Raw genomic sequence first — 23,885 nt, 5'->3', positions numbered from 1 at the left:
GCACCCGCCCAATATTAAATTGTAATAGATCACACTTTGCCATAGGTCCTTGGTTTATCCTTGGTTGACACTAAATTCAGAGGCTTGATGTGTAGGATTCAGTAAAACCCTAACCTGCTGTCCCAGAGACAAATATTACCAACTGTACCACACTGACACACAAGATTAGTAGAGGAGGTACCCTCAATGGCACAGGCATAAATGAGTCAGCTCTGATCTGGAAAGCTCACTACTTGGAGTAGTGATGCAGCCGGTAGAAATAAAAGATCAAAAATATGAGGTGTTTTCTTCCCTGAAGTCCACTGACCCTGCTGTGTGCTTATAGGGATCCAAATGCAGCAAGTCCTGAGTTACTGAACAGGATGATTGGTGTAGTGGACATTGCCTTTGTGGAAAGCATTTTATTAGAAATGTATAGGTAAAGAAATTGGGAAACAGGCCAGATGAGGAGCGGCACCCTTAGCGAGTGGTGAATCTCCTTGCTACCACCTGAATTTATAGTAATTTACATCAGACAAAAACTTGATGTTAAGGGCCTTATTGTGAACTTTTCAAATGCAGTTCAAGTGTCCCTACTGTTTCCAATAGCTATGTGCAGCAAGAACACAAATCTCAACTGTATTCCCCTTTCCCTCTTCGCCCCACTCTAATCAAATCCTTCATTCATTGCTTTTTCTAACATAGTAGACTTTCTTGCATGGTTCAGCACTCAGGAAGTAGCTCTACAATAGCAAAACAGTGCTGTCTTTGTTCTGGAATAGTGGAAAAATGAAGATCTATAATCTTGAAATGAGGAAACGTCCAAGTGAGAAGAAAGCAGGGCACGTGCAATGTTATATTTGTTCGTGAGCTGGGTAGAATTCAGCAATGCCTCTTAGAGAGAAAGAAAAGAGAGAAAAGAAACTTTTTATTTCATTTCACCTCCTCCAAAATGACCCAAAGCCCATCAGAGTTGATGTTTTTTCTGTGGACTTTAACTTAAACTCATGATACTCATCTGCCTTTCATACATTTGCTTCATTTGCCTTATTTTCTACATTTCACTCTCCCACTGTCTATTCACTGCTGTACTCCGCACTTGCTTTTCCTGCCAGTCGGGGTCACAAAGAGTATTAGTTGAGTTCTTCCTTCCAGGTAGCCTTAGGTCTTCAATTTCTATTTCAGAGGGTCTATCCAAAGGCACTCCAGTTGAGCAGTATACTTATGCTGTATTCTGACCATCCAGTCCTCTGTAAGAGTTTTTAGGTTCCTTGATAATTAAGTTGGTCCCCCAAACCTAATTGCATAGCATGCTGAAGGAGACCTTAATTGTATCTCTTCCAGGGTATTTTTCAGTAAATACTATTCATTTACCATGCTTGTAGAAAGCAAAACTGAAATATAGAGTCTTATCCCTACCTCCTGCATGAATCCTTGGATTCTGCAGGATGACATAGCCTATGCACTTTGCACTGGCTTTGGATGCCCAGAATCTGCTTGTACTTCTGGGCTCTGGGCTGGCCACCATATCTCTGGGAGCATTTGAGGAGGGAGAGGTCATTTGCCATGAAGGTGGCATTTCTGCATGGTACAGATGAGATAGAGTAGGGAAGTCTGCAGGAGCTGGGGCCAAGCCTTAACCACCCTAGAGCTGGCAGACATGAACCAGCCGCATCAGCCACGTGTCGAGTTGTGGAGAAGGGGAGAGCAAGGTACCATGTTTACTTTCTGGTAACCTTGCAAAGTTTCCACAGATATTCAAGGCATGGAATGGGCAGGAAAGGGGAATGCAGAACAGGTGGAAACCAGATGGGAGTATGGTTAATTTGAAAGCTTGTGCACAGACCTGTGGAGTATTGCTTTTTCTGCTCTTGCAGTTCAGCTCCATGAACTATCCTGCAGCATATGCACTAGTGTTAGGAAATTTGGCTTTTCCAGCCGTCTAATCGTATGTGTAGTCTGCTACGTCTGGTTGCTGTGCACTGTGATTCTGTCCTGGCTGGGTGTACTTTGTTAGGGCTCTGCACTCTAGGTCTGGCCCTGAAAGGGGGAAAAGTGTGTCTTCCCAGAGAGCCCTTGAGCCTGCTCTTGGAGAGAAATTTCTGAGCTGGAGAGTAGGGCAGTGAGCCTAATGGGGAGAGCAAGGCAGGGCCAGCCAGAAGAGGGAGCCGACTGCTCAAGAAACCAGCCAGAGACTCCCCAGAGGACAAGAAAGCAGGTGCAGAGCCAGGTCACAGAGTTGATGGAAAGAAAGGGGCACCTGGAGAAGACTATATTGAGTTCACAGCAAACAGGGAAGCTGAATGAAACCAAGCCAAAAAGATAAGACTTTTCTTACAAGGCAAGAGGAGGGGGTAGAGTTTGTTTTAACCCCTTTTTTGTAGTCCTTTATTCTAGGAGTTCATTGCTGTGGTAGGTACTGGAATAGGACCGAACTATGGAGGCTGGTAGTGGCACACTAGCATTGAGGGAGGGCATGGGTAGATCCACCTCAAAGCTCTGCCCAGCTTGAGGCCTTGAAAATCTATTCCCAGATTTATCCCTTCAGCTGATTCCTGTGGCCAAAGCAGTCCTTCTCTGGCTTGCTAGAGCTGGCTTGAATCGGCACAGAGTCCAGCCCGACTTCTTGGCCCAACCAGTGAACCCAAAGGGAATGCAGCTCCAGTGGTCTGGAAAGTGTGAAGTGTCCCAGAAATGCTTAGCAGAGCGACTCACCAGTGCTCGGCCTGAAGCGAGGTGTTGCCATAGGGAATATCCTCTCTGTTTCCCAGGTTTTATTTCATTGGTGGGGGTCGTATGGAAACAGGGAGCCACGCTCTGTGCTTTGACATTCCTACTGGGTCCTCTGGGTACTGTGGACCTCCTTTCCATAGCAGGGTGGCTTCCCTGCTCATTCCCCATGTGAAGTGCACTGACATCAGTGCAGTTACGACATGGAAATTCATTACAAGAATGACAACTGTGACAACTGCGAGAAATAAGCAGTGGGAGCAGATGGGCTTCTAGTGAACAGAAATCCTGTTTCCCTGTGAATGTCCTTATAATTGCAGACAAACGCAAAAACAAAGGAAGGAGGAAAAAAATGCCAGAAGGCTTGAGGCACTGTGTAAGCAAAATTGCCTTAACACACCAGTGAGCCTTTTCCTGTAGCTGCAGTGTCGTGTGAATCTCCAGGAGCTAAAAGTGAATCACCTGACCTGCTCTTTGCTTCGTTTTGCTGTTACTCATAGAGCTGCTGTGTGAGGATTTCCACACCACCACCCCAAAGCAGGGATATCTTTTGGGACTTCATGTTTCATCGGCTCCGTACTGTGACCCAATTACCCAATTTAACAGAGACATTTTGTTCTCTTTTAAGGACACTGTTGTGAAAATATTCTCTTTGCTGCTTTGATTCTGAGACAGTGACTACGCCCCATCCACCATCCCTTCCCCCTGCCTAATCTGTAAATCCTGTTGTTCTGCACTGAAATGCCCTGGCCGCAACAAAAATGATGTGCTTAAATATGGCACTTAGAAGATGAGAAAACTGGAGAGGAAAAGGGGTCAGTTTAAGGCATGAGAAATTGCTAACAGTAAACCCTCTTTTGTGATTCTCTGGACAAATATCATCTCTGTTCCAAAGCCCTTTTTACCTGCTGTGGGGAGAGTGTTGCTGTAGCCTTGTTTGTTCAGAAAATTGGTCCTCAGCAACGGGCTCCAAGCCTCGGACAGTCTGGCTGTGTTGTGCCAACAGTGCTGGAGACTTGGTGAATATCCTTCAGCTAAAATCCTTATCTAAGTCTAGAATAGCTGTTGCTCTTCACCCGAGTTAATGCATCCCAGTTATGCTAGCCGTAGGGAGAAGACCCGCATGGAAGCGGGGAGCAGATTTGTGTCAGCATCTGCCCAAGTCGGGCTCCAACCAGGGGAAGCACAGGAAAGGCTGGGGCAGTTTGTGCTCCGTCAGACTGGCCTGGTGTCTTCATTTAGGAGAAGAGATCCTGAGAGTTTTCAAATGGTGCATGAGGGCTCTTAGTGGTAGAGGATGGATGTGAGAAATAATTTGGAGAAGTACCTGTATGAGATCCAACTGTTCAGCTTAAACTATTTAGAAGGCAGGTAATTGCTGCTGGTCAGGAATATTTTCCAGCCAGTTTTAATTTTTTCTTAGGAGGACTATTAGAATTTGATAAATAAAAAATTTAGCATGGAAATTGTTTATTTTCCACAGCAATTTTGAGTTTTTCTGGAAAATGAAAACCTGAAAACCGAAAACCTATTTTAATTTTTATTCCTTATGAAAGGCCTGAATGTTTCCGGGATGGGGAGTCAGTTTTCCGACCATTTCTACTGCAACTGGTGGTAGCTTGCTGATATCCTGAAGGTGACATTTGGTGTCTCCCATGAGGGATAAGACATACAGTGACACTTTGGCTTTATTTCAGAGTGCCTGGTCCTGGGTTTGCTTCCAGAGAAGTATCAGCCATAAAAGCTCCTTGAAATGTGCTCTTGCTACCACTCAGCTACAGACTCGTGCATAGTATTTGAACTGCCAAAGCAAATGAGAAGAGAGTTAGTTTAAACAGTTCTTTGTCTGTGGTGATAAATGGAAATGTAGAGCTCCAAAATATGCAAAATAAACCTGGCAGAAGGTAGTTAATCAGGCATTAAAAACACAAGGCTGAGTCCAGGCAAAGATTAGACAGTTGCTCTTTAATCAAAGCAATTGAGCTCATGTGTGACTGCTAATAATACTGCCTTTCTACCTGGAGCTGGAGTTAGAAAAGCCAGGTTTTCCTGTAATTCCATGAATATTACTATTATTTGTGTAATGATCTGGAAGAATTCTTTTTAACTGTGATCCGGGATCAAGTGCTGTCAGCCACCTGTTCCTGCTAGAGCAGAAATAAAATAGAAAGACATCCTGTCTGGCTTGTTCCATCTCATTGCTGCCTAAGAGCAGAGCGTAGAAATCAAGACCAACTGTTGCCTCTGCAGGTGAATGGCTTGTCAGGGCTTGATACTGAAACCCCCTCGTGTCTGTCAGTGACAAGAACGTCTCTCTCTCTGCCTTGGCCTTAGCTCTGACCAGGTACGGCAGCAACAGGTGTGTGAATTTGAAAAATGAGCTGCCCGAGTGATCTATTGTGCGTGGTGACAAGGTTTCGCTGTACTCGTGCCCGGTTGGTGATTTGGTGGTTTGGCATCTAGGCTAGGGGCTCAGTTGCAGAAAGCCTTCCCCGGGCTATGGATCATGCTTTACATGGGACTCTGAGGCTCTCTCACCTAATATGGATGTTGCTATTGCGTGACCTTAGCTTTCAGACACTATTTCTCCAAGTGCTGGGCAGACCAAAAGGAACAAAACCACCTTGAAAGCATAGATACTAAATACACAGCAGTCACAGCAGCTGCTTCTTACTGGTGTAATGGAGCCGGGCAGGTGTGGAGAGCACGGGGTCAGCAGGGCCCTTGCTCTTCATACACTGAACACTAGCTGGTTTTACTTCTCACCAGATTGCCTATCTGCATGAGTACTTCTCTTTTCAGCTCTGGGCAAGATCTCTGCTTGCCTGGCAGAGCTGGTGCTTACTGGAGCACAGAGCTTGCTGGACCCTCATGGGAGCTTACTCAAGGAAAACTGTTAATAGCAATGGGAGAGTTGCCAGGTCTGCAAGAAATGTCCCCACGTTCACACCTGCAACTCTGGAGGATCACCTAGGTAATTACAGGCTTGATCATTTGGTCCTTCCTAGGGCATGAACAGTGTTGTTTTGTCACCAGGCATGGCCCGGTAGAGGAGGCTGGTTGATGTCAAGTTCATTTTGTGGCAGCTTTGAAGGTTTCATAGCTTGTTTTGTTCTGCATTAGGGGTGTTGTAGCAGGTCAGTCAGTCACAGATTGACCTTGTCTTTCTCTGGTCTTGAAAACCTTCCTGTCAAAACTTGGTTGCAATCTATGCCTCTTCACTTTGAACCAATATATTTCAATGACAATCCATTTGAGCTACAGTGTTTGAACGAGCTTTGCCCACAGGTTGTTCCATGATGCTTTAAGCAGAAATGCAGCAGTTCCATGTGTTTTCTCTGAGGGGTTTCAGATGGCAGTAATGACTGGCTAGAAAGAGCAGGTTCAAGTCCACCTACTTCCCATTTTTGTAACTGGCCTAAATTCCAAACATTTCACTGCTTGTTGAGCATTACCTGTCGTCTTCCTAGTGGAAGTTGATATACAGAGGCAATGTTCAGGATGAAAGAGGCTTCTCTAGGTCCTAGCATTTATGCGGCAGTAAGGAGTGCTTGTTAGAGGTGCTGTCTGTAGATGGGTAGTGATTAGCTTGATGGCTATCCTGGCTTTCAGCTCTTAAATTTGTCTTTCTGGGATGTTAATAAACCTCTCCTTTCTCACCCCGCGCCAGCTAGACCATTGCAGTACCCAGAGAACTCTGCAGTGTGGGCCATAATGAGTGCTAAAAGGAAACAAAGTACTCAGGAATTTGCCCGAGTGTGTGAAGCTCAATTGATCTTGATCTTAAACTTCGCCAGTAAGTAAAGGAAGGCAAAGTTATTTGCAAGGAGCCAATCTTGCTGCTTTTACATGGTTAAAAGGCTATGAAACTAAGGGGTGGAGATACACATGCAGACAGATGAAGGAGATGCTGCTGGGCAAAAACAAATGGATAGAGAGATCTTCTGATCGTAGTCTGAAAGTCTGCCCCTCTGTGTGGTGATGGACTGCAGTATACACTCCTTGTTAATTAATGCTGTTTATTACCACCAGGACTGCAGGCCAACCAGAAACTGCTGAAAACAGGCCAACCAGGAAAATGGTCATGCTGGGTTGATTTCTCCAGTGTTAGGAGGGAAAACAAACAGGGGGACCATAAAAGAAGATGCAAGAGGGAACTGGGGCAAACGAAAACAGCACATTGACTAAAAGCAGACTGATGATGTTATCTGAACCCATCAATCCCTTCCAGAGTGCATTCCAGCACCCAAAGAGAAGTCACTGCCTTCTCTGTTAAGAGTTAAAACTGGATTAGCACAATCCCTATTTTTAACTGTCTCCAACTTTTACTAACAGACCTGGTTTGACTGGGTTGTGATGAAGGCCTACAGTAATTTTTCTGCCATTTGGGAAAAGAAGAATTCCTATGTTGGCTTGAAAGCTGCGGGACATTCCAAATGTATCCTGATTTGCACACTGCCTTTTCCAGCATTTCTGTCTGGTTGAAATATAGTCTGTTAGAGCCCTTCCAAAATTTCCAAACAATTAAAACTCCTTGAAAGTCGGGCCTATATTATATTTGAAGAGACTGGTTTCAAGTAAAGTTAGTAGCGTAGGTATTGAAACATGCAGCAATGCTTGGAGCAGTTTGCCCTCCGATGGCCAGTTGGAGCCTACCACTTCTGCCAGCCACCACTGCAGCAGAGGTTTGCCTTTGGCTCAAATGGCTCCAGACCCTGGATTAGTGCATGGCGTTTCTGCTGAGTGGTCCGACCAGAGCTGCTCTGCTCCTCATGTGCCAGTGGTGTCTGCATCTTTACTCCTTCCTAAGAATAAGCTGTCAGGAAGGGAGAGTGGAGGGCTTGCCAGAGCAAAGATCTCTCTGGGAGAGTGCTGAGTGCCTTCTCTTTCTACAGTAGCACGCTTCCTTTAAGGCATTTTTGGCTTAGAAATACGATGGGCCTGCTCTGCATTTCACGGTTCGGTCACTTGTTTGTGGTTTGTTGAGTTTCTTGTATAAGTTACAAAAGAGCCTCAGTTGCTATGCTTCAGTGAGTGCATCTGACAAGCATTTGCAGAGTGGAATGCAGTTAGATACAAGCCCTGCTGGAAACATGCTCTCAATGGCTCCTGTCGGGAGATTGCTCCTCTGCTCCGAGGCAGGATCCCTTTCGGCTCTCATACAGCTGGTTAGAGCAGCTCAGCATCGGGCTGCATTGGTAACTGAGGCTGAAGAGAAGGGATTGACTTGGCCTGGAGCAGGGGAGATGTGAGCGTGCTGTGGCCAGACTGCCTGGGCCCCGCTCGTGCTGGAGCTCTGCTGCCACGGGGAAGCCCCCCAGGCTGCTCCCCTTGTTCAGTCTCAAACAACTACGTGTCCCAGGGGCACACAGGCAACCAGGGGCAAGGGAGCTCCCTTGGAGCAGGTACTTCCCCTTAGACAGCTTTTGTCAGAGAAAAGGCGGAATTGGTTATGGGCTACATGCTTTTATCCTCCTTTCCAGAACAGGAGACAGAATCAATAGAACCATGAAGAAAAACACTGGTGGAAAGAGAAGGTGATTTTGCTTTTGTCAATATTTTCCATTGCATTTATTATTTTGTTTTACTAATTCCTCATTGCCTCTGTCCTTTCTCTGGAGTAAATTTCTTTTCTGCAGCTTAGTGTTTAAGACATTTACTTGGAAGAAAAAAAGATAGAGATTGATTGATTGTTTGATTTTTACCCCCCCCCCAACGCATCTTCAGTCCTGTCCCTGTAACAGCCAGGTATGAAGCTCAGACTGCTCCTCTCTTTCTTCCATCTATCAGAAAGCAGTTCTACTACTTTGCCCTTTGAAAAGAATTTTTTTTGGTTCCTTTTGTTTTCTGAAGGCTTCAGTAGGTTTCCAATCCCCAGCTGTCCTTGGGTCTCTTCAGTGGACCTTTGGCACTATGTGCCTGATAGTAGTTCTCACTGCTCTCCCTGGTGACATATGGTGTCCCCAGCACTGCTCTCCAGAAAACAAACCTCAAAAACCTGGTCCCTGTTAACTATCCGTTAGCACCGGCAATATCCAGAGTTGAACTTCTAGGTCTTTGAGCATCCAGTAGTTACTGTGCTGTGCTGTGTCCGTTCCAGAAAGTGTGGAAAGCCAGATGATTTTAATGACAGCATGTCCATTGAAGTCTCTGGTTTGTGGGAGGTCATGATCATTTCCTCTTTCTCCCAGATAAAATAAGTGCAGAGTAAGAGAAGTTCCTTGACCATTGCTGGGTGGACACTTTGAATATCTCATTTAAATTACTAGATAATGATTACATTTATGGAACAGCTTGTTCCAATTTTCTCATTATCACTAACCAAGATGATAGCTTATTTAATACTGCACCATTTCACAGACAATGAGAAATGTGGCAAGCAAAGTTATTCAGGGGAGCACGTGGAGTCCTCACTTAAGCAAATTCATACAAATCAATCTGCACCAGAGAAGCCTCAGTTTTCTAAGTGCTAGTAGGAATCCATATGAAAATATACAATTTTGCAGAGCCTGCACTGTTGTCCATTCAGTGAAAGCCATCATTGCTCATTATAACTTGTGGATTACTGTAAGCCACTGTGCTCACTGGTTGATTCCATGTACCAAGACAAACTGAGAGGTGTATTTCATTGAAAGTTGTCCCTGGGCTTGGAAAAAGAATTAATGAATACTGTATTTTCAAAGGGATTTAACTGTATTATCTGCAAAGATTGTCATTTAGAGAGTCCTCATCCTCACAGTGCTTCTAGGAGGCAGGATGTGGCATTTAACAGGTGCCTCTGAGGCTGAGAACTGCAAAAGGATTTAGGGAACTGGCTCTGGGAATAAAATTTGTAAGCCTGAATCAGTCTCTGAAGTTCCTAAAATAATGTACAGAGGGAATTAGACAAACAATGCATGAAATGAGGATATGTCAGCCAGGCAACAGAAGATGCTGAAGAGAGGACTGTGTCTGGAATCACCCCTCTCTTTTGGACTTCCATGTGTACCTGCAGCTGTGAGCCAGGCATGGATGAGAATTTCTAGCTCCAAGCTCCATCTTGGATGTGGTGCCCAAGGCGACTCTTCCATTAGTGACCTGTCATAGGTGACTAATTCAGACCTTAAGGTAGAGACTATAGGCATCCAAGAAAGGTGTTAGGATTGTTCTCAACACCCGTACTCCCCTACTGCTGGAGTTGCACTGGCTAAACCAGATGCCAAAGCTTTTTCCCTGAAGACAGTAAGAAGTCTGTGCTGACTGTCAAAACAGTGATGTATTGTCTACTTTACCAAGAGGGCTGAAGCTAATGAATGAGATCAGAGAGAGATTTGCCCTAATACTAATACATTATTTGTAAGAGCGTGTAGTGTTTTGGCTGATTCTGAAAGAAGTAATTTTTCTCATTTAAACCTCTGCAACTGAGAAGGAAATAGGTCTGTGAGTCTGAGGAAGAATTGCATCATACTCCAAAAAGAAGTAGGCAGTGATTTCTAGCACAGGAGATTTGGCAGAGTTTGGGGTTTGAAATGGAACAGGGGAACATTAGCCAGTGGATTCCAGCAATTGGTGAATGGTGTGAAAGACACCTGAGATCTCTTGGGTGTCTCTGGGCTGCTGTACCTATTTTCATAAGCTTATCTGTGTAATGGTAGCAAGACAAATTATCAAATGTTTTTAGGAGGAACAGAGCAAGCTCCCATGCTGCTGAGCCTCCTCTTTCCCTGCACCAAGGTGCATTTCAGGTTTTGACTGGAAGGGCCTTCCATGGGAGGGGAGGGGTCCAAACTTCAGGATCAGCCATGGAGGAGAATCACCTAACAGCCCAGTTCCAAAGGGAACTCCCAGGAAGCTGTGACATCTTCTCCTTAAGTGGCCAATGTGACAGATGACAAACAAGCCCATCATCAAAATCAGAATGCAAAGAATGTGACTGAAGGATTATATCCACGTGCACTCATTCAAGAAGTACCACCTTTCTTGAAGAGTTATGCACACCTACTGAGGTAAAATATTTATTGCTCTTATTTCAGTTGGCTTCTAAAGAAGGAGGTGCACAGCAGAGGCTGGGAGGAGGAGCCTGGGGGAGTTACACACTCAGCTTTCTTTGATGGTCTCTTCCTAGGACCTTCTGGAAAGTTCAGATGAAATGCCAGGTTTATATTGCTTGGGCATTTACTTTTCCAGCGGTGAAGTAGTGGGAGATGGTAAGACAAGACTGGCTTTTCAAATGCAAGACACACTTTGGATTCCTGTTGCAAATCGGACTGTAGGTCCTTCCTGAATCCACTATATAAAATATCTGGTTGACTTGTAATTATTTAGGAATCATTCCTAACATACTGTATTAAGTACCAAGAGCAAAGCTATGTCTAAAAAGCACTTTATAATGGACTGTCCTGCCTTTAAAACTCAGTCATTTTATGCCGATTGCTGACAAGCTATAATTGTCCAATAAACCATCCAGAATAAGCTTCATACAGATATTAATGATACAATAACAATTTGAGAAGTCACTAAGAGTGAAATATGAAAAACCTAAAGGCATTGCATTTGCCTTTGGGGTTTGACTGCTTCAAATACCAATTTGCTTCTGGACAACTAAGACAAATTATATGCGTAGAAAGTTGATTTTTAACCCCAAAATCACAGCGATGATTTGAGCAGTTACTCATGATGGCTTGTATATGATAGGAGTGTCTGACTGGACTTACGGAAATGAGATGTCCAATTCCAGAAGACTTTCGGTAGCAGCCAGGTCACTTAGTGGCCTTATTCACTTAGGCTCCTGTTACCATTCATACTGTTCACTGCATTTGTACTCTCAGCCTTATGGAGGGTTGACTGAAATTGTATGATGTGGAGGGAGTCCTAAGGGCACTGATAATAAATAATATGGTCAGACATGATTGGGGGTACGTCTGCTGCCTTTGAAAATTGCCTGACCATGTATAGTTCCAGAAGTGCAATGAAATCACTAGTCAAACCACTTAGCAAAAGAATAAATGGGTTAGCCCTGCAGTCACACAGCTGCTGTCCAGTGGCAAATGAGGAGAATTCTACAGAATGAACATGTTCCAGGCAACTATAGTCTTATTAGTTTTTGGAGGAAATCCAGGAAAAGTTATATTGGAAAGCTGAAAGTTATTATGGCAGGATAGCTGCTAAGTGACTTAGTATGTGCCCTTGGGGACCAGCTCTCCCAACTTTATGAAAAATGATATAATCTAATTCTCTGGTTTTGTGTCACTATAGGCCCAATGTGGTGGTTTCTACAAAAGAATCATGATGCTCAGCAGTTGCTGTAGTATTTCCATTCATTTTGGTGGGTAGGATGAAAAGGGAAATGAGCAAGAAAATGGTGGAAATGTAAAGTACATTCTTAACTTGCTTCTGCTTGAAGTCCAGTATGTTATTGGACTCTACAGACATTTCAGTCCTTTCAGTTACTCATATTAGGTAACTTGTAGTATCACTCATGGATGTTTAAGAGAGGGGAATGGGATTGTCCTGTCCACTAATTCATTGTGATCAGAACATGATCTTCAGGACAGCTGACTGGAATCACCAACACTCAGGGCCTTTCTTCCATCCCCTGCCTACCATCAACGCTGCCTGGTACCATGATCCTGGTGTATCTGTTGTGCTCTTATCTCAGAGCAAAGGCTTGCACTGGAGAGGACATGTTTGCTGACATCCTGTCTCAAGTCTGGAACAAGCCAGCTGTATCTTTAGGAGGACTGGTTCAAGCAGGAGGGAGCAGCAGGGTGGGGATTTGAGCTGTTCTCCAAAAGAATGGGGCAGGTAGTCAATTCTTACAAATAGGTCCTGGTACCCAAAGGACAGTTGAACTAGTTAGTAGCTGCTAAATATGTGCTTCTTCCTTCTCTTCTGTGAGAAGCTGGCCAAGCTATGAACACCTTTATGCTTAAGGGAAAGCTTAGTTGTCTATTTAGGCTCAGGGCTGGCATTGTTTGAATGGCACAGAGTAGCTGGAACACGATGAGAGGATCTGAGCCACTGGTTTTTGTTGTTCAAGGTGACTGTTGTTAAGCGTTCCCTCTCCACTCACCCAAAGTGCAAGTGCTCTGCAGCCCGCCTAGTGAAGTCATTAGGATGGAACGGCCAAAGCTTCCACTTAACTCTTACATCTGCTTCGCACCAGTGAGCTTGCACTGAATCATCTCCCACTGCAGGTCCAGACAAAAATTCACTGTGATTCAAGTGATCCCAGGAACGAGACACCTGGGTTTGCTGGCTGGAGAGAGCTGCTGGCTGAGGGAAACTTTTTTTTAGAGTGCTCTGATGATGCCTTAGTCTTCTTGCAAGCAGGAAAAAAAGAATATGGTAAAGACCAAACAGTACACCTCAGAAATGCTCTCAGGCTTAGGAAGAGGAAAAGATTGACTAGAAACTGGAGAAAAGGATGAGGAAAGCCATTTTGGCCAGACAGGCTATACAACCACCTACTCAAAGGCCTTAGGCAAAGGCCTCCTCCCATCATCCCTGTCACATAAATGATATGCCAGTGCTCACCAGAAAACTGGTGAAAGATGCACAGAGCAGCAAGCAAAGCATTGTTAAACATACTTATGGGCCATGCCTGACCCATGTGTTGTCTTTTCTGCTTCAGAAGATCTTTGCAGTGTTCGGAGAGTAGTGCTATGCCTTAGCCTGGTGGAGTTTCTCAGGGAGGAGTGACTGAGTTTGCTGCAGTAAGGAAGTATCTGAGCATGGTAGACACAGCAAGCATTTTGCAGGGCCATGCTCGTAACCATCTACCTTAGCTGCAGAGCAATGAGAGATGGACTCTATTGCATCTGCTCAAGGAATGAGCCTGAAGTAAGTGGCAGCTGCTCCTTTTCCCCTATCAAATGACTGGGTGAAGAGGGAAAGGAGGCTGTTGGCCAGTGTGGACCTCATAAATATGATTATTTTGTGTGTCTTTAGAAGAAAATTAGGCAATAAGACTAATTATTGGTCCTTTGATGTTCTTAGCCACAATCCAGTCTGGGGAAGTGGTGAAAATCTGCCCTTCCCTGGTGTTATGTTCCAGGGATCAAGAGGCCAGTCTCTTCTTCCTCCCTGCGAAGAAAGTGGGCTATTTAACAAAACCAAGGAAAGCAGTTCATGTAGTGAAGAGATCCAAGTTGTAACAATAATTGCACAGGTCGGTGAGGGACCATGCAGCCTTCTCCCCCCACTGGTGTTTTGCAGTTGTTCTGTGGCTCTTTGAGGCCAGACAACGTCTCTGCTTCTGCAGGGAGCTGTCAGGAGCAGGGAGCTGTCAGGAGCTAGTTAGAACTGGCAGCTAATGTTTCATTTACATTATAGAACATTTTTTCCCCCACGCTGAATGTACATGTCTCTTCATGCCCAGACTGTGTCATTTCCGTTTGTTTCCACTTATTACATCTATCTTTGGTTGGACTTGCTTCCTCGCAGCCTGCTGAGCACACGCGAAACTTCAGTTGTGCCCAGAGCTGTGCAGACTTGTAGCTTTGCACTACCGAGTGCTTGCTCTTCTCTGTCTGGCATATCATCTCCACGTAGGTCATAGGTGAAGAGACTGCATGGGCTTGAGGGAGTTTTGGGTAGCACCAAAGGAACCGAGAGGTAAAGCTAACAGCTCTCCACTGTTGTCATAGTCGTAGGTGTGGTGTGTTTAACAACAAAGGTCTTAGAACAAATGAGTAATCTTCATTTCAGTTAAAGCTCTGTCTCCCTCCTTTCTTTATTAAAATATCCCTTTGTGCTCCTCACCATTGACTAGCTCCGGAAGGTCTCTAAATGGCCCTTTGCCGTCACTTGTCACTAGGTATCCTTGTCATCAGCGTGGCTCCAGCTGAAATAAGGCTCCCCTGTGCTCAGCCCTTCACAGATGTCCCGCTTGAGACAGCTTGGCTGTCCTGAAACGGGACCAGACATGGAGGCCGGGCAGGAGACGAGGGCCTTTCCCCATCTTCCAGAGGGAGGATGTGGCTTGTCCAGAGATGCCCAGGACATCTGAGGTAGAGATCGGTGTTCAATTCAAATCCCTTGAGCCCTAGTCCAGATCTTTTAAACTTTGGACAGTCCTTTCTCACCTGATTTGGAAAAGTAGCAAAGCATGTGACTAATGTTAAGTATGTGAGCAGTTTTGTTGTTGATTTGCAAACCACGCTGACCACCGGTTGCCAGAAAATCACTCCTTTTAAGGTGTCCCCATTTGAGACTCTAAAAATAAAAGATCTTAGTCCATTTAAATATCTCTGGCCATGCATTTGATTCTTCTAGGAACAAAGGCCAAGCTGTGCAGCTCCTATTAAAAGAAAGTACTGCAAAAGTGCGAGTATATACATCGTTCATGACAAAATATTTTCAGATTGCTATGTTTGACAAGGTTTTATATATTCTTCCTCTTTTCCATTGATGTGTTGGAGATAACTAACAAGTTGGTAAGACTGATTATGTTAGATCCAAAAATAAGACTCAGAGAGATTCACTGCAGCCTATATCCGACAGTTCTTGTCATTTGGATGCGTTTGTAAAAAGCTGGTTTGTCTCTCCCCTTGACAGATGCTTTGATGAGCTAATCATCTCATTTCCATGAACTGCACATCTGTAAAAACAAAAAGGGATAAGACTTGAACAAGTGACTAAGCCCCGGTCTTGTTTGCATTGTTTTATTACTGTTATTCAAGTGGAGCTGGTATTCCTCTCATGGAGCCTGCTATGCCCTGCGACAACTGACAGTTGACGTGCACACATGCTATTTCAAGCAGATGACTTTCCTCTGAAGTTTTTCTCCCAACTTCTTTGAGCGCACAGATCTAGAAGAGAGACTTGGAGCACAACAATAGCACAGGGGATAAAGCTTGGCTCAACATGAGTTTCTTTTCAACAGTTCTGGCTTAAAGCTCTCAGCGTGGTGGTAAGGAAGATTATTGTAGGAGAGCTGGAGGATCTGTTGTGTTGCTGTAATAGAATGAATCCTCCTCCTGCTTGCTGTGAAACTTTTGTAGAGGTTTCATCCAAACCGGCAGATGCTGATCACTCCTGGAGGATGTGGACCACTGGTTTCTCCTCCCAGTTAATTTGTGCCTCTTCCTGACCCTGACGGGAACTGAACTGTGCTCTGCAAAGGTCTGTTTGAAGTCTCAAGTTAACAGAGTTCTGTCAAATCCATTGCATGTGTTGTGTGTGATAAGTGTGCCATTAGGAGTGTTACGTAGCTGTAGAATATCAGACTTGAGCAAGGCAAGACTTAAACACAGGAAGAAAGGTCAGCTGCCTCCAGCCAAGCAGAGGTCCGTATGTCAGAAAAGCTCAGCTGCAGAATCAAGAGAGTCCAAGCCAAAAGAAAGCCACTATGCAGCCATGAGTAGCTTCTCCCCTGCACCACTGGTGGCTTCTGATACCCCATTAACAATTAGCCTTGGCCTAGCAGATCACTCATCTCATGAATGTGGTGTTCTGGCTTAGGATGCAGTTAGGAAGGGCAAAGCCTTGGAAGTGATGATGATGCAGGAGACCCAGGAACGGCCCATGCTCTTCTCCATTTTCTGCACCAATGATAGTCTCCACTGTCGGGCTGTCAAGCAACAAGAGGTCCTCTTTGCTTTCATTGTGTTCTCCATGTGCAGAGCAAGTGCTAGCTAAGGGCCATGGGTCAAGAGCCAGCCTTGGCAGCGCTCCAAAACTTCCCTGCCAGGGCATTGCTTTCTATGGGGTCACCTGCTCCAGGAGGTGGTAGCTGTCTCATCCTACAACAGTTGAGGCTGTTGGGTTGGGCAGTAGCTGAATGCTAAATAGGTGGTTTCCTGACTTTGTTATTGCCAAGCTGTAGTTTTCTACTATGTTTTCAGTGTTGTGCTCAGGTGTCCAGTGAGGTACAAAGATTAACAATCTGCGTTTTTCTGTACATTTTCTGTACTTTTTGTATACATTGTGGAAGTCAAAGTGCCTAGGATTCCCAGTTCTTGTGGAACACACGGGAACAGAGGACCTCTGGATGACTTGATCCTGATTCCAGAAGTCCTAACATCCATCTTCTACATCAAGCTGTGCTAGCCTGTGCATTCATTCTGAATAAGAATCCCAACAAAGGGTTTTAGTGTGATTTAACTAATCTGCCTTCAATTTACACCCTTAGTTAATTTGAATGGAATTTGCTGCATGTCCCTTACGAGACAGAGCTATCTTTCGTTGTATTTTTTCTTTGCTTTTCTCATTTTCCTCTTTAACCTTGTGTTCTTAGTTTTCATTTCTTCTTTCAATGTTTCCCGCATTGACTTTGTAACAAACTAAATTAAAACTATATAAACTAGGAAAAAAACATAATTATTTGCATCAGAAAATTTATTTGCAGATTTTTCCTTTAGATTTTTTGGACTAGAGATGGGTTGGAGGAAGAGCAGTTAAAATGGTCCTTGAGTGCAGGAAGGAATATGTTCTGCTTTCGAGAAGGGCAGGAGCATTAAGTACTATTTGGGTTGTATATTGTCAGAAGTTCATTTCCTTCTTTGAGTTCGAACTTCAATTAGTAGAATGACATGTCCTGTCCCCTCCCCCTCCACCTCAAAAGAGCCATTTATTTCAGAGCAAGAGTTTTTTTGCTGTGAAGTGGAAGTTTAAAGGAAAACTGTCAGGTACTTTCTAAATGAGTTTTACATTTTTGTTACTGCTTTCTTTGTAGTAGTCAGGTAGAATTTTGAAATGCTGGTGGTTGTGCTTTCTCTAGTACAATGCCGGCTGAAAGGTAAAGCCCAAATTTAACCTTTGGGCTCCTCTCTCCATTGCTTTGTCGCTTAGGACCACATTCCATTCCTAATAAAACTTCTTACATTTCTCTGGCAAGGGCAAAGGGACCTCAAAAGTGTGCAGTTGCCTCCACCAATGGTGGTGTGCACGAAGCTGTATGAACATTGATTTTTGCTGGGCAAGGGCCCCTTTTAATAGGGCACATGCTGGAGGGAGTCATCTGAGTGCAGCACGCACGGTTCTAGCAGTTCGTTCCCTGCTCTACCAGTCTTTGCAGAGAGCTGCATTGTCACTAGCTTTTGACTGGGTTTTTCTTTGGTGAGAATTGCGACAAGCAGCAGGGGAGCTCACTCTGCCCTATCTGGTTGAAGTTGTTTCTTGAGTCAGAGGTGCAGCTTGAAAATCCAGGATTTATGCATTAGCCAAGGTTCCCCAGAAGGGGCTTTGCTGTTATCTGACTATCTCGGTCTGGAAATAGGGGTGCATAAAACTGAGTCACACTAAAAGTAGCCAGACTCCATGAGGAAGTCCTCCTTCTGCAGAGAGCCACCTTGCCTCATCTGTGGGTCTCTTAGCAGAGAATTGTTGGGGAGTCCTTGGGTGCCATTTTCCCAGATTAGCGCTAATGCCTGACCTATAGTTTAGCAATGGCTTTTTTTTTGTGCAAATAGTTCCTGATTTTTTTTTAAATTAAAGAAATGTATCAACACCAGTGCATGGAAACTGGACTGTGGACTAACCTTGCTACTAAGCAAGGGTTAAAGTGTAGCTGTTCCCCTGCTCCATTTCCTTGCTAACAGCTTTCAGATCTTGGCATCTATCAAAATAGACACTGGAGCCAAAAACTAACAAAGGTGGAAATGATCACTGTGGGGCAGGCCGCTGTTTCCTGTAATCTGATCTCTGTCCAAACAGATACGGCTCCAGCTGCAGTCCAGTGCTTGTGTTGGAGATGTTTACAAGGAACTGCCATGGTGCACAAGGCTGGAGCAGCTGAGGGAAGTGTCTGTACAATCTGAAAACAAAACCAGAACAGACAAGGACAGATGTAATACCAAAAAGTGGTTTTTTTGGACAAAAAGCACATAAAAAGAGGATATAGGTAGGGGTTATAATGGTAACATGCCTGGCCCTTGTGAGGGCAGCTTTAAATTACAGAGTGAGTATGGCAGGAAAAGGGAGCTGATTTAGGTAAAAGCCCTTGGCCACTGCATGCAATGGATGAGGAATGAAACGACCTCTTTGCATTCCAGGCTCTCTAATTGAATACAGTTGCCTCCTCCTTTTTTCTCTGACCACAATCCCACCAACAGTCAAGACGACCACTGGCTGCACTACGAATTGAACAGGGACCTTAGCTGAGATATAGTTCTTTGTTCCTTTGTTGCTTTTATGGTCGTTTGGAAGCACAGTGGATTTAAACACTGGTATAATGATGCCCTCCTTAGAGATGTGGCATGGTGGGGGGAGCAAAAGGAGGCAGTAGCTGGACTTAGCTACTCATCAGCAATTGCAGCACTGCTGAGCATTGGCACTGATTGAAGGCAGCTTCTTCTGGCTGTGGTTGTGTGTCCAGGTGGCGTTACAGGAGTCTTCCTGCTGCTTTTTCTCTATCCTGTGCCTCTCTTCTGTTGAGAGACAAAACTCGGGGGAAACAGGAGTTTGGCAGAGCTACATTTGAGTTCCAGAAGTGCAGTGAAAGGCAGCTACTTCAGATCCTTGAGGTTTATGGTAGGGGAAGGCTGAGCTCTGGAACCCATTTAAGGTCAGTGGAAGCTACACTGGAAGCCTGGCACATTGGGAAAAAGGCCATAAATGAGAAGGGTGTGTGATTTCATAAAACACATTGAGGCTTGTGGAGGAAGCTTACCTAAGTCAATTAGCAGTATACATGTTCTTGGTATGCATGAATCCAGCCAGCACTGTTGAGACTTTTAGAGCCAGATCTGATACAGTTTTGAGCACTCCTGGAAATAGGAAGGAATGTAGGTCTCCTTCAAATGTGATTCATGTTGGAATATTAACTTGGTTTTAAAAAGGTTGCCAACACACAATGCTCCACCAGTACAAAAGAAGGCATGAGGTTAAACCAGTTACATTGGTGCAGAATGCTGCATAGACATCTATTAAGTTTTAAATCAGACTCATTTCAACTTATTTGTTGATTAAGTTGATTAAGTTGATTAAGGAAAGGCTGGCGTTGAACCACAACAAGCCACTCTTAAATAAAGGAAGCAATACAAATTAATAAAATGAGTAATAAGCTGCATCTGGAACACCTAAGTTGTGTCCCTGCCCACCCAGTTTTCATTAAAGTCTAGGTTACTATTCTATTAACTTTCCTTTTGTATTTCAGACTTTCTGTTAGTTTCTCTGTGTCTGTGAAGTGATTTTAGATATCTGTCCTCTACTGCTTTTTTCCTCAGGTCACTTACTGGAAATGGCATTCAGCCTCTTGCCCCCTCAAGTCTGCATTCAAATCCTGCTTCGTGCAGAGGGGGAAAAAAGTGCATTTCATGTTCAGTCTCATTGCAGATCTGTGCCACGATGCACACTCTGCTTGAGACTCCTTGCGTGGGGATGTCATGGAAGTACCGCAGGTTAGAAATTAAAGCACTGTGTGTACAAGTTTTGTATTAAGAGAAGAAAAGCTGAGTACTTCAATGTTTAGAGCACCAGAAGGGATAGGTATAAGACTGGGATTCTTGATTCTGCTGAGGGTTTGGTATGTGACATAAGTTTACTTACTGCTCTTGTCCTTACGCAAATAAGGCTTCCCTGAGTTTGAAGAGAGCTTTGAGATCTTGATGGTCAAGTCAAAAAAGAAAGACAAAGCACTGCTATGTTCACCATGTCTTTCAAATCTTTATTATTACTTCCTATGAGCCCTGAATTCACACAAAAATGTATAAACCATTAAGAAGTCATCGTAGTCTGTCTCCTTTCCCTCACTGATTTGTGAAGCTTCTCAATTCCCTTTTCGATTTCCATCATTTGGGAGACACATACATCATGCCAGTAGGATTCATAAATATTCTTAATCCCATTTTGCTGGCAATTTTCTCTTGCTTTAATCTGAATACAAATAGGATGTCGTTCATATGACAAGCTACTGTTCTGTCTGACTGCATCTACAGTAATGGAAGTGTATAGCTCTGTTCAGAAAATGGCCTCGGTAGAAGTGAAGCAGCCTATCATCATATTCTGAATATAGGAACCACGTTTATTTCCTGTTTACACATTGGTCTCTAGCCTTTGGACTGCTTCACCCCAAACTGTGTCCCTAGTTTCCATAGTTAACAGGTCTGGAGGAAATGCTGGAGACTGTTCAGAAAAGCAGCCACAAGGTAGAGATTGGGATGTACTGGAGGATCCACCTGGCAAAGCCAAAAAAAGAAGACAGTGTTTAAGAGGGTTTCTCAAATGGTCAGCAACACAGTGGGTATAGGATGGTGGATTGTCCTCTTTATGCCAGCTGAAGCAAGTGGGATCTGCCAGAATTAAGCTACACAATTTCAAGAAGGCTGTTGCCTCACCATATTATCTGAAGGTGTGTTCAGTGCATGGCAGTACATGTCACTCTCATTAAGCATAGTAAAGCTACGCAAATCTGAAGCTGGTGATTTGTTTCTGGGACCGTTGCCATGCCTTGGGGTGCCTGACTGGAGGATTATATTCTTTGCAGAGACTGTTTTCCAAATGGATCATAAAAAGAAAAATATGCTTGTAGGTGTTGAAAGAGCACATGATTTTGCATTTGACTATGCTATTATTTTTCTAGTTTCTCCAGTTTTTGGAACCATTTGGGACTTTCATTCTGATTTCAAATTCTAGGTCCTTGTGGAGTGGCTCAGTCCAAATAACTACACTGAGGTCTGTGATTTTGGGGGGATACCTGGAGCAGTGTATGGTGATCCACAAAACAGACCTTCTGAGATACCATCTTCTTTCCTAGCCAGTTTTTTCCTTTTGCATTTTCTTGGGTCTTTTCATTTTTGTTTCTGGTTCTTAAGTATTAATGCTTTCATACACCCACAAAGTGATTCTGGAACTCAGTTATGTCAGCATCTGTGCCTGTTTTGAAGTCCATTTCATCCTTTCTCATGGAAATCATGGTAACCCGCACGGCAGTTTTCTGAGAGGCAATCTGCCATACCATATCCTGTTTCCTGTGCTCGTGTTACATGCTGTTTCTTTACTCTGTGTTACCAGAGACCCCTTCTGGATCCGTCCTTGCTTGTCCTGGAGGTTGTCTCTGGGCAGCCTGTGGTGCGTTTTTTCCCATGTCTGTGGCTTTTATCATAGGTTTCTCCAAATCTTTCCAGAGAAGGCCCTGTTGCTTCCTCATGTACTGATTTTGGAGGATTGCGCCTTTGGCTTACTGTGCCATAACGTTTGGATCTGTCTGGAGACTTTTTAGTTGTTAGCAGCTCCCCAGGCCTGTGGCTGGCCCCTGCCTTATATGCTGGAACGTTTCTCTTCAGCTGCCGTTTGACTGTGCAAGTCTGTTGTGAAATCCATTCTCTGACTCATCCTTTTGATCCTTTTCAACTGCCCACTCAAAAAGCACATTGCAGGCTGGCATGGAAAATCTCACCCGGTCTTGAGCTGTGCTGGAGTCTCTCATCCGAGCATCTCTGAAGCTTCAGGAAAGGAGACAGTTCTAACCATGGCCCTGCATAGAATAGGCCACAAATTTGTTTCTTCTCTGGCCGCCAGTGGAAAGTCCTGAATTTCCTTAACCAAAGAGGCCACCGCCGTCGCATGCTGGAAGGCAATTTCAGATGGAAAAGTCTCTGGGGAAAAGCTGAGTCAAATGTAGCCACTTCTACTGGTTTTATCAGATATTATTCTCTGTTGCTTGTGTTTGCAGTATGGTGGTGTCTTGGTTTTTGTTCAAGAGTATCAGAAAGCTCTTTTGGGTGAGTTTTTTTCTTTTTTTTTTTTAGTTGACTTGGTTCATAAAAATAATTTTTCTTTGGCTTTTTTCACAGAGTGAGGGGGAATAGAGTTGGTGGAACTGAAAGTGAGGATGACCCACTCGGGCAACGGGCCTTTCCTTGCTAGGTACTGTGGAGTCAGACCTGGTGTTCTGGAAACAGCCCATCTCAGTCAGAAAGAAACCAGTATCCTTTGCAAACTGCCAGTTTCTCTGGTGGTGCAAATTCCTTCATTTGGATGCACAGGACTATCAAATTCTACTTGCTGTTAAACCACATTAAAATATAAACAACAATGTCAAAGGATTTTGTCTCTGTATCGTTTTGTTTACCAGCCATCTGAGTGCTGGTTATAGGCCTGTCTCTCTCTGGAGCAACCTTCCTAGATTTTTACTATTTTTTTGTCTGTTTTCCCCATGAATTCTTTATGGTATTGTTGATCTCCTGACTTAAATTTTTTAGGTAATTAAGTAAAGCAGTATCATCAGAACTGTCTGCACAGGAAAGTGATAATCAGTGACAGCATAAATGTATCCACATTAGCAAACATGGCACAAGGCACTTGCTGCCTCCACAGAACTTTTTGCAGATAGTTTTAATTACTCTTTTCCTTGCCCAAAGGGGAAAGATTTGCTCAAAAAATAAAGGGGTCAGCCAGGCCTCCAGAGACTGGCTCTGTTTCTGTGCTCCCTTTCCATGTGGTCTTGAGAAGTGCTGTCTTCCCAGCCTGTGAAAGGAAGATGTTTCTGTTGGGTTAGTGTGCAAAGGTTCTCGCAGGTGTGCGGCAGGCAAGCGCTGTGCAAGGGTCGGGCAGCAGTATTACACCGTGGGGCTAGTCGGTGGGGTTGATGCTCGCTCACCACTGCTGCCCTACTGCTGGTGACATGCATGTGCACGCATCCTGCCTCCCCCCAGTGCCCAGGGGACGCAGAGCCTGAATCAGGTTGAGGGGTGTTTGCATGAGTGTCTTTTCCCTCATGTCCTCTTGTCAGCGGTCATCCAGATTAAACTGACCTGTAAAATTGCATACTCCTCTTTTCTTACATAGGCTCCCTTAGTGTGCACAAATACATGGGGCAGTTGCCGCCCGATGCCCACTAAAGACAAGAAAACTCACTTGTTTCCTGGCCACACACGCAGAGAGTAAGAGTATAATTATCCCCTTTGCAATCACAAGGATAGAAGGGCAACGAATCCAAGCCTCATGCTATAGAGATTGAGCAGAGTTATCACCCTGGGGGCTGGAAAGAGCAGGGCTCAGTTCTGGTCTTCCTGGCTCCAAAATGAAGTCAAGGGGAAATTTGCTGAGCAGGCAGCCATCACTAGGGGCCAACATGCTGCCTGCACAGAGGTTTGAATGCAGCTACTGCATTTAAAGCATCAGTGATGCTCATAAACTTGCAGTCTTTCCCTAAGTTTATGAAGCTGGCATTGATTCTTGTCTCCTCCTCTTGGGACTGGTCTCAGAGCAGAACTCTCTTGCTGACCTTCCTGCATGGTGGAGGATGACAGTGA

At 44.4% G+C, this 23,885-nt stretch overlaps 1 long non-coding RNA gene across 2 annotated transcripts in view; it reads left to right on the top strand.

The window, feature by feature from the left end:
* The window catches only part of LOC136993163 (uncharacterized), a 182,537-nt gene that overhangs the window by 82,050 nt on the left and 76,602 nt on the right, over window positions 1-23,885 (top strand). The gene's annotated exons all lie outside the window — the stretch shown is intronic.

This window comes from Apteryx mantelli, chromosome 12, assembly GCF_036417845.1.
Source record: "Apteryx mantelli isolate bAptMan1 chromosome 12, bAptMan1.hap1, whole genome shotgun sequence".
Taxonomy (NCBI): Eukaryota; Metazoa; Chordata; class Aves; order Apterygiformes; family Apterygidae; genus Apteryx; species Apteryx mantelli.
This window is presented reverse-complemented; position numbering and strand designations above follow the sequence as displayed.